Source organism: Grammomys surdaster, unplaced genomic scaffold (assembly GCF_004785775.1).
Source record: "Grammomys surdaster isolate TR1022 unplaced genomic scaffold, NIH_TR_1.0 255, whole genome shotgun sequence".
Classification (NCBI taxonomy): domain Eukaryota; kingdom Metazoa; phylum Chordata; class Mammalia; order Rodentia; family Muridae; genus Grammomys; species Grammomys surdaster.
Genome location: NW_021604696.1, coordinates 8,442,773 through 8,455,942, shown reverse-complemented (window position 1 = coordinate 8,455,942; position 13,170 = coordinate 8,442,773). Strand labels below are relative to the sequence as shown.

Sequence of the window (13,170 nt, the reverse complement as noted above, 5' to 3'; positions counted from 1 at the left end):
GCTCCAAAGCATCTCTGCATCTAGAGCTGAATGAAGCTCCTGCTCCTGGTTTAGGTGTTCTCGGTCGTGTGGTAGGACCTGTCATCTCTAATGACTACCTAAACGATGACTTTGTGAATGTCCTCTGTAAGTTAACCTCCACTATTTATAATAACTATCCTATGGAACCAACCTGAGTAAATGTGGGATTTATACACTGGGATTATTTGATTCAAAGAAAAGGAAGTTATATCATTTTGTAGGAAAATAAGTACAACTGGAGATAATTGTGTTAAGCATATTACGCCAGCCCCAATCATATTAAGACAAGTGTTTATCACTTTGGACTCCTAGATTATATACAGGTATATAAAGTCATACACACACACACACACACACACACACACACACACACACATATATGTGAAATGGAAGTGAAAGAAAACTTGTCTCTGGGAACAGAGGTGGCTAATGAGAGGAGGGGGGACAGGAAGGAAGGATATGAGTGCCTGTGGGTGGTATATGCCCAATGTACAATACATTTTGCAGAAAGAGACCTCATGGAATGTAGTGCCCCATATAACAAATATATATTATGATAAAGGATTATAAAATACAATATTAACCCAAGTGCAAAAATCAGTCTGAGCATCTAGGTGTATGACTGACTACAGGGGAATAGTAGGGTTTTGTTTTCATAATTGAAAATAGATTTTTATACAGCATATACTGATTACTATTTTCCCTATCCCAGCTTTTTCTACACCTCTACCACCCAGATCCACAACTTTTATTTTCTTGCTAATAATAACAGCAACAATAACAAAATAGGACCAAAAAAGACTAAAGAAAGAGCCACAGAAAACATACAAGAAACACATACAAACTCTGAGACACATACATTTGCACACACAGAAAACCTATAAAAATAAAATTGATCTTAACAGCTAACATCCATGTATAGGTAAATACATACCATCTTTGTCTACTTGAATCTGGGTTACCTCACTCAATATGATTTGTTTTTCTAGATTCTTCCATTTTCCTGAAAATTTCATATTGTCTTTATATTTAGTGGCTGATTGATATGCCATTGTGTAAATGTATACTTTTTTATATACAGCCATTCCTTGATGAGCATCTAAGCCATTTCCATTGTCTGGCAGTTATGAATAGAGGATCGGTAAGCATTGTTGAGCAAGTGCCTCTGTGGTAGGGTGAAGCGTCCTTGGGCCCAGGAGTGGTTTAGCTGGATCTTGAGAGTAATCTTTCATGTTCCTGAGGAACCACCACATTGCATTCCGCAGTAACCGTCCAAGCTTACACCTCCTCAGCAGTGGAGGAGTGCTCCCTCGTCCCCATCCTCACCAGCATGAGCTGTCACTTGTTTTATTGATCTTGGCCATTCTGACTGGTATGGGATGAAATCTCAAAGTAGTTTTGATCTGCATTCCCCTGATGAGTAAGGCTGTTGAACATTCCTTTTAAGTGCTTCTGAGCCATGTGTGATTCCTTTTTTGAGAACACTGTTTCTGATCTAGTTTTCTGCAGTTGTATGGGGTAGTCTTCCCACCATTGGCTGTTACTCTTCTAAACTTTGGAACTCGTGGTGTGTCCTGTCTCTGGGAGACGTTTAGACCACTACTCAGCTCTTTGGAGTTAGACTAAAGGCCGTTCTTCCTGATTTCTTTCTTGTTGGGGAGCTGGCTCTAACCTGAGATACTCACTGTGTTTTTAACCTCGAAAAGGTTTTTAATCTTGAGACTTTTATTGACCTTGAAAAATCAACATAAATCTGTCCCCACCTGCGTCTGAACACTAATCACTGACATGTATAATTATGGTTGAAGGCATAGATGTGGTCTATGACATTGTGCTTACACAGTTGGCCCTGCCCCATGCCACATGCTTGACCTTGAGGAAGATACTCATGTACAAAGTGTGGGTAATAACAGAGCATGCTTTGCAAAAGTGTGATTACTAATGGATGCAAAGCTGTTATCACAGTGCCTGCAAAATTAGACTCTCTAGTGGGATTAGCATCTACAACTGAGACTGTAATCAGTCTCCTAAGTCAGAGGTCCAACAAGACATGCTCAACAGTCCTATCTGCCACCCCTACAGCCTGTCTCCTGGAAGAGCTGACTCTGTCTCCCTTACCACATCATCCTATACTTGAGAAAAGGAGGAACTGTTATTGTCTTCAAGTATATATAATTCACGAAAGCGTAAACACCAGGGAATTCAAAAGGGGGGAGTGCTCGGATGGAAAGGAAGCATGCCTTGGGAACCATTGGGTTGAAGTAGAAACTACAAGCCAGGGGATTTTTTTTTAACCTGCTGTAGGGCCATATGGTTGCAGAATGTGTTGATGCTGCTTCTAAGATCCCTGAGTATTTTAAACTTGACATGTTATTTTTTTAATGATTTCAAACATCATTTCTCTCAGAGCCTTTCCCAGCGTTGCAGTAATACCAAGCAGATGGCCCGGCAGCGTTTACATTAGCATTTTCCAATACTGCCATGTTATTTGCAATATTTCTTTTCAGAAACCTGTGATTCGTTCTCTACCTTTTCAGAATGGCTTCGATGGAATCATAAACAGCATCTTGGGCTCGTAGAAGCCGGGGCTGTGTACTGTGTAGTGTTTCTGCTTTTTATAGCGTTTTGTTTTGGGTTTTACACCTATTGTCATCCGTGGGAGCTCTCATTTTACTGTTTCTGTGAAGGAATCGTCCTCCTCCGTCTTTCTGATAAGAGGTACATCAGTGCTGAGAGAGACCGTGGCTGTCCTCCCCACTCTCAGCCTGCTTATGTTCATTCATACAGGCACATTTCCTAGAATAGCTGTGTTTACTTATTTATTGCCTGGCCACTGCACAGAGCATCTGCTCCACGAAAGGTAGACCCTGGTTTGTTCAACCCTGAAGCTCCTGCACCAGCCAACACAGCACCAGTTTTGTGTGAGTCACTGGGCACAGGGGTTAGAAATAATAGTCAGATTTCTAGGAAGTAGGGTTTTACGAGCCATCTAGTTCTCTGAGCATAGCTACTTTATCCCCTCTTTTGACTTTTATCTCATTCTTGTGTGTTTTTAAGGGGGCTTTTCTGCCAGCTTTCTCCTGATTCTCTTATTTCCATAATTCCGTTTTGTCTTATTTTGGTTGTTGTTCTAAAAAAACCCAAAAAAACAAAACAAAACAAAAAAAAACAGTGTATTATTAAATAGCCAGCCTCTTGGGGCATCTTTTTCCTCATTGTGGGCACAATGGATTAGTGCCAACATAAAGGCATTTTCTTGCTTAACAGGTTGGCAGCAGGAAGCAGGACAGGCTGTATTGATCAGCTCTGACTCCAGGCCTTGCCTTTTAAAGGCCCAACATAATGAAACTCAGCCCACCAGTGTCCCTATTAAGATGCTTTGGTTTCGTTCTTCTAAATGAGAACCAGAGACTGCTGAGGTGTCTGCTTGCCTCACAGGGTGGTTAATGTAGCAGGCTAGCCATGCCTGGCTGCTGCATTGCTGCCTGGTCTTAGTGTGATCTACCATTGATCATCACTGCTCCCAGCTCGTGACTGGCAGAAAACACCTTTCATTAACTGTCTCTGTGACTTCAGGCCAGCGCCATTTGGTCTTAGACCTGAGCAAATCGGAGACGAAAGTTAGCATGGAAGGCTACACTCTGCTGTGTCTAAAAAAGGACCTTTTGCTCTAATTATTGGAGTGTTGGCAGGTTGTTTATTAGTGGGATAACAGATCCTGTCTCTCAGCTCAGAAGTACAGTGGGAGTTACAGATAACAGTTTATTGCTACAAGCACGTGTCTACAATGTTTTAGGCGCCACTGGGTAACTTTATAGCTGTTGCAGTTTCCTGGGACAAAAAAAGGGGCACCAGCCTGGCTGAATGGAAACTTTAATTTCTCTACAGCCAAAATTACAAAAAGAGCTAAAAAGCGAGAGTTGTTGTGTTTGGGGTTGGTGTTTCTCTTCCCTGAGCCTCAGTGTCCCTCTTGGCGAGTCCATGAAAGCCTCTAGCAGTGCTCTTCATACAGGATAACATAAAAGGCCACGCAGACACAGAAATTTAAAAATGTAGAAAAATAATAATTCTGATGGTTTTCTGCAGTACAACATTTTTTTTTCAAAAAAAAAAAAAACAACAGGTAAGAACTGAGCAACTAGTGAAGAGGAGATTTAGGAAAGGGGGCAGCTGGAGTTTAGCTGTGGATAGGGTAGACGTCAAGACCAGCAATGCTGTGGGATAGCGTGGACTCCCTGTGTCGGCTGCCTCACGCTGGAAGACCTTTGTCCTGTGAGAACCGCTGTTCACAGTGCACTTTCTTGGTACGCCCAAGCACCTGACACTGATGTCGAACAAGGGCCCTTGGCCAAGACTCAGAAAGAGACATGGCTACTTTGAAAAGAGAGCAGCCATGTGGTGTATGTGGCCTTGTTCTTTACCAACCCAGTCACACACAAACACTAATTCATCCCACTAGAGCAGCATAGACCTCTCTTGCTCAGAGACCCCCTCACCATACAGTACTGGCATACAGACCATGCTTCCAGCATGCAGACCTGTGAGGAACATACCTTTCAAACCCCAGCAGGGATTAATAACATAATAACTTTTTCCTGTCTTTTTTTTCCTGAATATTGATTTGAACCATTTATTCACTTAAAGCGGTTGCTCTGATAATCTTCTGTGTGTCCAGAGGAAATACTGTGTTCCTGTATATAGCATCTTTCATGGGTTGTAAGCTGAAATACTAAAATTTAAAAGCTGAGTGGGACTGTAATAGATTGCCATGTTTATAATAATAAAGCAATACACATACCTAGTCTCTCAAGTCTCTACCTGATTCAGCTAACTTCTTGAACACTGTAATGACTCTGTGTGCACTCACGTTAATGCTATTAGAAGAGTCTTTGTGTTCTCTTCAGGGATTTTTACAAATAACTCATCCCAATCTGTGTGGCAATTTGCCTTTCAATATTTTGTTAAATAAAAATTGCCTGGAAATTGCCAGAATTATATATTCTGAGTTTGTTCAGTACCGGGGTTCCCGTCTGGGACGTGGCCTGCCGTCACGTACCTCGGTTCACTCACTGCCCTTGAACTCTGCCCCCAGCTCAGTGAGCACATCCTTAAAGCTAGCACAGATCATGCAGTTTGAGGTATTAATTTTAACTGATTCAACTCGTTCAACTTCTGAGGGGAACCAGGAACCTGCAAATCAATCAGACAAATTCATTGTCTTTTTGAAAACTTCTAATTCTAGATGAAGAATTTAAGGTAGGTAAAATGACCCAGGTGCTGGCCTCACACTAGTTCAGACTCCTTTGTCTATAGCACCCTAAGATAGGTTTGAATCCTTGTTCATATTAATTGGCTTTAAATATGTAAGGCACTCTGTGTGAGATTGTTCTGTCCTGTGATAGGGCATCTCCATTCTCTTGATCTGTCTATTGGATGGATGCTCAGACCCTTTCTTAGTCTTGATTTATTTCTACTCTTGGGACATTCTCAGAAGAATAACCTAACAAAGACAAGGCACGTGGGGTCACTAGACTATGAATGAGTAGAGAAGAGTGGGGAGCAAGAAGTGAAATGGGGTTGTTCAGTACACAGTACATGTTAATCCTTATCTTAAGGTTTCTGCTGCTGTGATAAAATGTCAGGACTGAAATCAGCTTGGGGAGGAAAGGCCTACATAGGCTTATATGTCCCTCTCACAATCTCTTACGAAGGGAACTCAGAGCAGGCACTCAGAGGCAGGAGCTGAAACAGAGACTGAAGGAAAGCTGCCCATTGGCTTATGTCTGGTGGCTTGCTCAGTTTGCTTTTTTATACACCTTAGGGCCACCTGCCAAGAGTTGATTGCACCCACAATGGGCTGGGCCCACTCACACAAATCACTAATCAAGAAAATGCCCCACAGGATTGCCTGTGCCATCTTACTGAGTCCTCTTAGATGACTTTAGCTTGTGTCATGTTGACAAACTAGAAACACAAACCTTGCCTTGCATGTTAGAAGCAATATTCTCCTCATACAAACCTGTCTGTCACTCATGCTATGACGATATCTTGTAGTTTTCCCCCACACCTGCTGTGTTTATCACAGCAATAAGAATCAAACTAGGACAATATTTAAATGTGAAATTGGGAACGTGGTTTAAAATGTTTTGGATGAGGGATTTCAGACTGTATGATCAAATTCACAGCACCATGGTGCCATTTATATTCTAGGTAGATAGAAAATTGATTACATGTCTAACCCGGGGGACACAGATTAGAGTAGGTCTCAGTTTCTTTAATTGGTTAATTTCATGAGCCACCTTGGATTACTCTTTCCATCTTGCAAGTCTCTGTGTTCAGAATTTCATGATTAGAAGGAAAGACATTCAGGATGGTACTTGATAACCAAATGTGGTTTTCCTGTGTATTTTTCTTCATCCTTTAAGAGGATGTGTTTTAAGGATAGCCTATCAGCAAACCTGCTAGTCACAAAGAAAATACCATTTGTTCTTTATTAGGTTAGGAGGCAGATAGATAATTGGGGTCAGGATGAAATTCAGGAAGGCACTAAAGAGGAAATAGCAACTTTCAGATGTCTCCCTGAAGGCTTGCCTGGTAGTGAGTGTCAGACAGCTTGGTCCTGTCACCCGTCTGGAGCCTGCTGGCCTTCGTCTTGCTTGGAGGAGTGATTCAGGATGAAGAACGGAGAGGTCTTGTCTTGTTCTTGTCAATGTTGATTATGAGCGTTCTTTTATAACCGTCTTGTAGTTTGTTTACCCTGTGTCAACAGGACAGTCTAGAAGATGACCCTGACTTCCAGCACTGGGCACTTCATTGTGACGTGACCCCACAGCAAAGCACTCAATATCCATCAGTGACCGAGATGTAAAGTCACTGCCTCTGTTTCTAATTCCTTCATGGCATCAATAGGCTTTTGACAAGGGCAGCCCACTGATAATGCCACTAAACTTGCCGACAGCCACGTGTGCTTTTAACTACAAGCTCCAATTAATGTCACTTCCTTTCATTATCATAATATATTTGGGTGATCTTATCCTATTGCGAAGAATCTGATAGGGGCGTTAAATCTATAATAGTTGATTTTCTATTTAAAATTCCTAGGATTAAGCATTTCATAATTCGGTGTTTTAAAATATTTGGAATATTTTCATATGTCCAATGAGATTGCATGGGATAAAACTGAAGTCCGAATGGAATGTGTTTATGGCTGGGATGTACTCTATGTGTACACACATAGATCACAGAAAACCTTATGTGATGTGTTTATGTGCCTAATTTCTGACCATGATGCATCGTTTGAGATGAGATGCGGAATTCTCCACGTGTGACATTCTTTCCATGCTCAGTATATTTTGAATGAAGTTTTTATAAGAGAGATGCTCATAAGGCAACCCCTTACGAATATTACCTGCTTGTGAAAGGCTTGATTTACAGGTGCCCATGTGGGAATTAGGGAGCGAAGAGGTCTGTGGAATAGTTGATAGGTATATGTTTAATTTCAATGAAGCTAGTAAATGTTGATGTTCTAGGAATTAGACTTTAAGACAGTTATTACTTGTTAATGTTTTAGGGAAAGCAAAGATTTCTCTTATGATGCAGGCAACTGTCCTGGTCATTCATTTTTTAAATTGAATTTTTAAACGTTTTAATTTGTGCGTGTATAGTGTTTGTATGGGTGCCTGTCTGTGAGTACATGCAGATGTGTGCACGCACAGGTAGAGAGAGAGCAGACGTTGGCATCTGACAGCTTCTGCTATCAATCTCCCCTTGGTTTTTATAAGGCTCAATAATGGGCAACACTGTGACTAGCCAGTGTATTCTAGGGATTACTCCCCATACTCCCAGCACCAGGGCTACAAGTCCTGGAATACAAGTTAGGAATTCAAACTCAGGTCTTCATCAACGGAGCCTGCTCCCCAGCCCCCAGAACTTTTGATTTTTTAAAAATAAACATAGCTTTCTTTATGAATATATTGGCTGCATATTTTGTCGTTCCCCAAGAATTCTGTAGAAAGGACCCTTGCATTTGCACCAAGTGCTCTGCCAGGACCTGGTCGTGAGGACATGCACTAGAGGTAGCATGTCCTCTATAAACAGCTCTTGCAAGCCAGTGGCACCCAGAATATTTCCTTGCTTTATTCTTTTCATTAAAGGGTACTACAGGCCGCCACACACTCCCTTCCCTACAAGGCAGCAGGCCAAAAGAGTTCCATTGTCCAGATGTGTTAAAATTTGTAAGGTTTACAAATACCCAGCAAGAGATTTTGGGGATGGCTCCCAAGTCTAAACATGAAGTTTGTGTGTGTTTCACTTGCACCTCATGTGCACTGGCTGGCATTGTAAATGCTTTTGTGTGCATACTGAATGTCTCAGAGATGGTAGTGACACTAGGAGTCCAGAGGTAGAGCTGGGTGGAAGTAACCGAGCATAAGGTCCATGGGTGAGCAGAGCAGGGAAGGTCGGGGGCTGAGTAGCTGAGATGAGACAGGGGCTCCAATTTCAGATAGGGGAAGCAGAGTGCAGTCCTTCAGGGATGGCTTGTCAGGATAGATGTGGAGAAGCAGAATTTGAGAGGACAGGCTGCCTGCTTCATGGCTCACAAGTCACCCTGTGCTCAAGGGTAAGGCCTGGAACTTAATGGTAGAGAAAACCCCCCATCTCCCACCCCTCACCCCCCACCCCCACCCCCACACACAGAGTTATGGCAGTTCATGATGTTAGTTTAGATTTCCAGGCACTATTTTCATGGCATTGATACAATACTTCATTTCTTTGTCTCAGGTTTTCTATAAATGAAAAATAGTATGATGTGTTTAAAGGTAGCCCTATAGAAATATTTAAGTGTATGTGTGGGATACATAATTTCTAAATGTTTAAAGATTTTTGAGGATTTGCTGATAATGGTGTTTTGACCTCAGCACTGTTTGAATGTAAGTTTTGCTACAGTGTGTCTGATGAAGAGTTAAACTGTTTCCACTCTGAGTCCTGTGTGCGGCTCATCCCTTCTGCTATGAAATGCCATTTCCCTCTGATTTGATGGAGCCTTTTCTCCCTAAGCCTTGCTTCTTCCAGTGAGCCGTGTTCAGCATGGTAATTAGGGGCATGATGCTGTGCTCCTGGCTGCTTCTGTAACTCTTCTTTCCCAGAACTTCAATCCCCACATTTCCCTGGCAGGCTCTGCAGTGTGTGAGAGTGCTAGGATTTGGGGAAATCATGGAACCACCAAGGCTGTGGAAGGAGAATCAGCCAGGGATGCTAGCTTTTAATTGAAGTTTAGTTGGAGTTTCAATGAGGTGAGACTGTTATGACAGATTTCAAAACGCAATGATAGAAAACTGAGGGGGGTGTTCATCAAAGTCACAGTAAACAACTGAGCAACATCTCAGCAGCTCAGCATGAATCAACAGCCACAAGACCTCAAAAAAATAGAGTAATTAAAATTTACATGGTGCAGCCTCCTTCTCAGTGGGTACCTTTCCAAGGGAAGCAGCGATTTTATTGTGAAAAAAATATATAAACACAAATTTGGAGACATAAATTGCATGAATGTTTCAGCCTTGCCCATAAACAGAGAAAGTTATCAAAGTATAAATATGATCAAAGCACATAACTGTAGCAGAAATCAGAACTGAGGGAGATCCCCGAAACCAGAAGTCTCCTCTGGGTCCTTTCCCCCCTCCTCCACTCACTGATCTATATCCCCTTCTGTACATTTGGGAAAAAGACCGGGTGGGTTTCTATTCATCCATTTCTGAGGACATATATACCCTTCCTGTCCAATTCATTGGTTAGAAAGGAGAATGACTTCAATCTTTCTCCTCCCCTTTCCCTCCCCACTTCTCTATGTATGATGTAAAGGTTAGTTGACTGAGAGGCCATGGCTAAGTGTTGAATAATGTGTAACATCAACAGATGAAGAAGCACACCTAAATGTTCCCAGGATCCTTTGATCTCCCCACTGTGAACATGAATGCCACGTCAACAAGAGGCAGCCTCCAAGACTGAGCACGGGGAGTTTGCCTGAACTAGAAAAGTCACTGGCGGGCTGATAGAAACGTGTGTGGCCCTGCCTTGGCTATCATTGCTGCCACGGTGATTTTGGATAGAGCCCTTTATTTCTTTAAGCCAAGTTTCCCTGTCTGTTAAAGTCATTGAATTTTGCTGAAAGAGCTCCTAGGTGTCTCCTGAATCAGACTTCCTTCAGTGCTGTGCCATGGACCCACCCCAGAGCAACTGGAGGCCTGGAGGTTCAAACCAATATGGTCCCCTTCTTGAGTCCTCAGGAGAATTGTAGAGAAGACTCAGGGGCTTCCTCTGCCTGACTTGCTCAGGCTCTGATGCAAGGATGACACTTCCTGGGATGGCTACTAGAAGTCAGTGTCTTGGCCTCAATGCGATGCTCTCTTTTGATGGTCGCTGTCTGTCTGGCCTGCCCATCAGGTCTGCATAGCCATCAAGGTGACCCAGTGTCATAATCTTATGTACTGCATCAGCAATGGGGACCAAAATGTTTCACAGTGCATCTGCTACACATTCTCTTCCCGTATCTTTACTACAGTAAAGCATCAGGAACTTAAAGGATAGTAGGAAAGACCATTTTAAGATCAGCCTGTCCCTCTTGTATAGCACATCAAGGGAAATTAGTGTTTTATTTTCAAAGGAACCACAGCTTTTGGATCTTTTTAAAATTAAATATAATTGTATCATTCCCCCCTCTTCTACCCTTCTACCACCAACCTTTTCCTTGACCTCTCTCTCAAATTCATGACCTCTAATTCTTTATTGTTACTTACACACACACACACACACTCTCTCCTAAGTATATAAATGCAGCCTGCTCAATCCTAGTGAAACTTGTATTTATGTTTTCAAGGATGACTATTTGATGTTGGGTAACTAATCAGTGTGCTCTTCCTTGGAGAACTCCTGTTTCTCTGCTCTGTGTCCCTTAGCTGCCTGTGGTTTTCTCTGTAGGGCTGAGACCCCATGTGAATTCCCCCCTCTTCTGTGTCTGAATATCAGTCCCTGTTGTCCTTGCTCGGGTCTTGTTAAAGCGGCCATGTTGATGAGACTGAATGGATGTAGTAGCCTTTCTAAGATATATAGGAAATAAAACCAGCAGATTTCCTTCTCTTCTGACTCTGACCCTGACTCTGCCCCACACCCCACCCCAGAGGAGGCTTATTTCAGGGTTTAAACCTAAAGTTGAATTTGAAGTAATTTTCAGTAGGTTGTTGTACCCAGGTAAGGTAAGGTCACATTTTTTTTTCCTCCTAATTGTTTCAGAGGTAGAAAATAGGAAATATATTAAGTGGATAGCATTTGCTTAGTCAGCATGCTGTCTCCTACAAATGGCTGGGGACTTGAACGTGAGAGAAATGGTTGTGGGTTTGGAGATAAATTTTCCAACTGAGACCACTAATTCTTCCCACTTAAATGGCAGAGGGGCCATTCCACGGGAATGAAACCCTGGCGTGACTGAGACTTTTCTATGTAGCCTTTGGGACAATTGTTCCAGGATTCCCCTTTGCAAACACATTAGGCCATGCCTGCTATGAGAAATGACATATTTCAAGGACAGTGTTTATTGTTTGGGAATATCCATGGACAGGAAAATTTCTATTGCTGGGCATCAGGCATCCCATAATCCAATCCAGTCACTGTTCTTGTGTTACATGGCTTTTTTCAATGTCATGTGGACTTCTTGGACCTCAGTTGGCAGGGGTCACACAAATCACCAGTCCTGTGCCAGAAACATGTAAGACTTTTTCAAATCTAGTACCTTTCTTCATACTGACCAGGGCAAGGAGTGGAGACATCCATCTCTGCAAAGCCACTGTCAACCTTCTGAACATAAGGATGGATTCTGACCAGCTTTGTGTAACCTAGTGTGGTAATATATACAATCCCAGAACTTGAGAGGTTGAGATGGGGAATGGTAGGTTTCAAAGTAATCTAGGCTGTGTAATTAGACCCTGTCTGAAACAACAAGGCAAGATGAAATAACTGCAGAAAGAAACATGTTCATTACTTTGCTTGCCATCAGCTGACACACATACTGCACACATATTACATTCAGTGTGGAGAACACTGTTCAGTTCAGTTGACACATTTTATATAGAGTGTATGATAAGTGAAGGGATAGTTTGGGGTATTGAATTGGAGTTATGGGGAGGCTAGGATGAGGAAGGCCATGCTACTGAGAACACCGGGTTCAAGTATAGCCACTTTGAGAAGACTTTGCATGAGCTAGGACCCCAAGGATGCCTTGGAATTAGCTAGAGAACCACAGATGGCATTTCTGGAGGAAAGAGCTGTAAAGAAAGAGCAGTGGGTTTCATTAACAGATCAAAAAATAAAAGTCTCATTCTAGTACAGTGCCCTGTGCTGTGCCACCCTTGAATTACAGGGCCCGCAAAATGACTTCCCGGGGAAGACAGGCAGCACACCCAATGGTAGACGCTCACTGCTTTTGTGTTCCCATGAAACCATATCCTCTGTTCTGCTCTTGGCAGTGTAACCAGCAGTAACTAAACAGTGTCTGTGGACCTTAACATGCTCTCCAGTCCCCTGTGACCTGAGGCCACCATGCCTTAGCACTGCCTACCTTGCAAGGCAGCATGGGTGACTGCAGAGCAAGTGGTTCTGGTAGGTTCTGGTAGAGCCACTTGGCAATGCCATAGCTCTTCTTCCTCTGTATTTTGTTTTAGACTCATCCTGCTGCTCCATGTAGAATTTGAGGAGTATGAGCTAGACATTTATTGAAGCTGTGGTAATCACCATACTCATTCGTTCCATGGCACATATTTCATAGGTAGACTGGATCTATGTTGTGGTAAAATCACCAGTTTCCACACTTGGATGGAGCCCAAGGTGGATGGATGGCTCTCAGAACTCTGGGACGTTTTCAGTGTTTCTGGGAATTTTCCCCGCTTCAATTAACATAGTGGGAGAGCTCTGAGCTAAGTCGAGGGCATGCATATGTGGCTCTGCAAGCTAGGAAATGGGAAACAGCCACAGTAAAAACTGACCAATGAGAGCTGGCCATCAGGGAATAGCCCCATCAGCGTTCCCTGCCTTAAATGTCCCCTTAGGTCAACATTGCTTTATCCCCTAAATTATTTGGAAGTTTGGTTGTCCCCCTCTCTG

General features: G+C 42.7%; 1 protein-coding gene across 2 annotated transcripts in view; it reads left to right on the top strand.

Moving 5' to 3' along the window:
- Window positions 1–13,170, top strand: part of Aff3 (AF4/FMR2 family member 3) — a 459,969-nt gene that overhangs the window by 214,606 nt on the left and 232,193 nt on the right. The gene's annotated exons all lie outside the window — the stretch shown is intronic.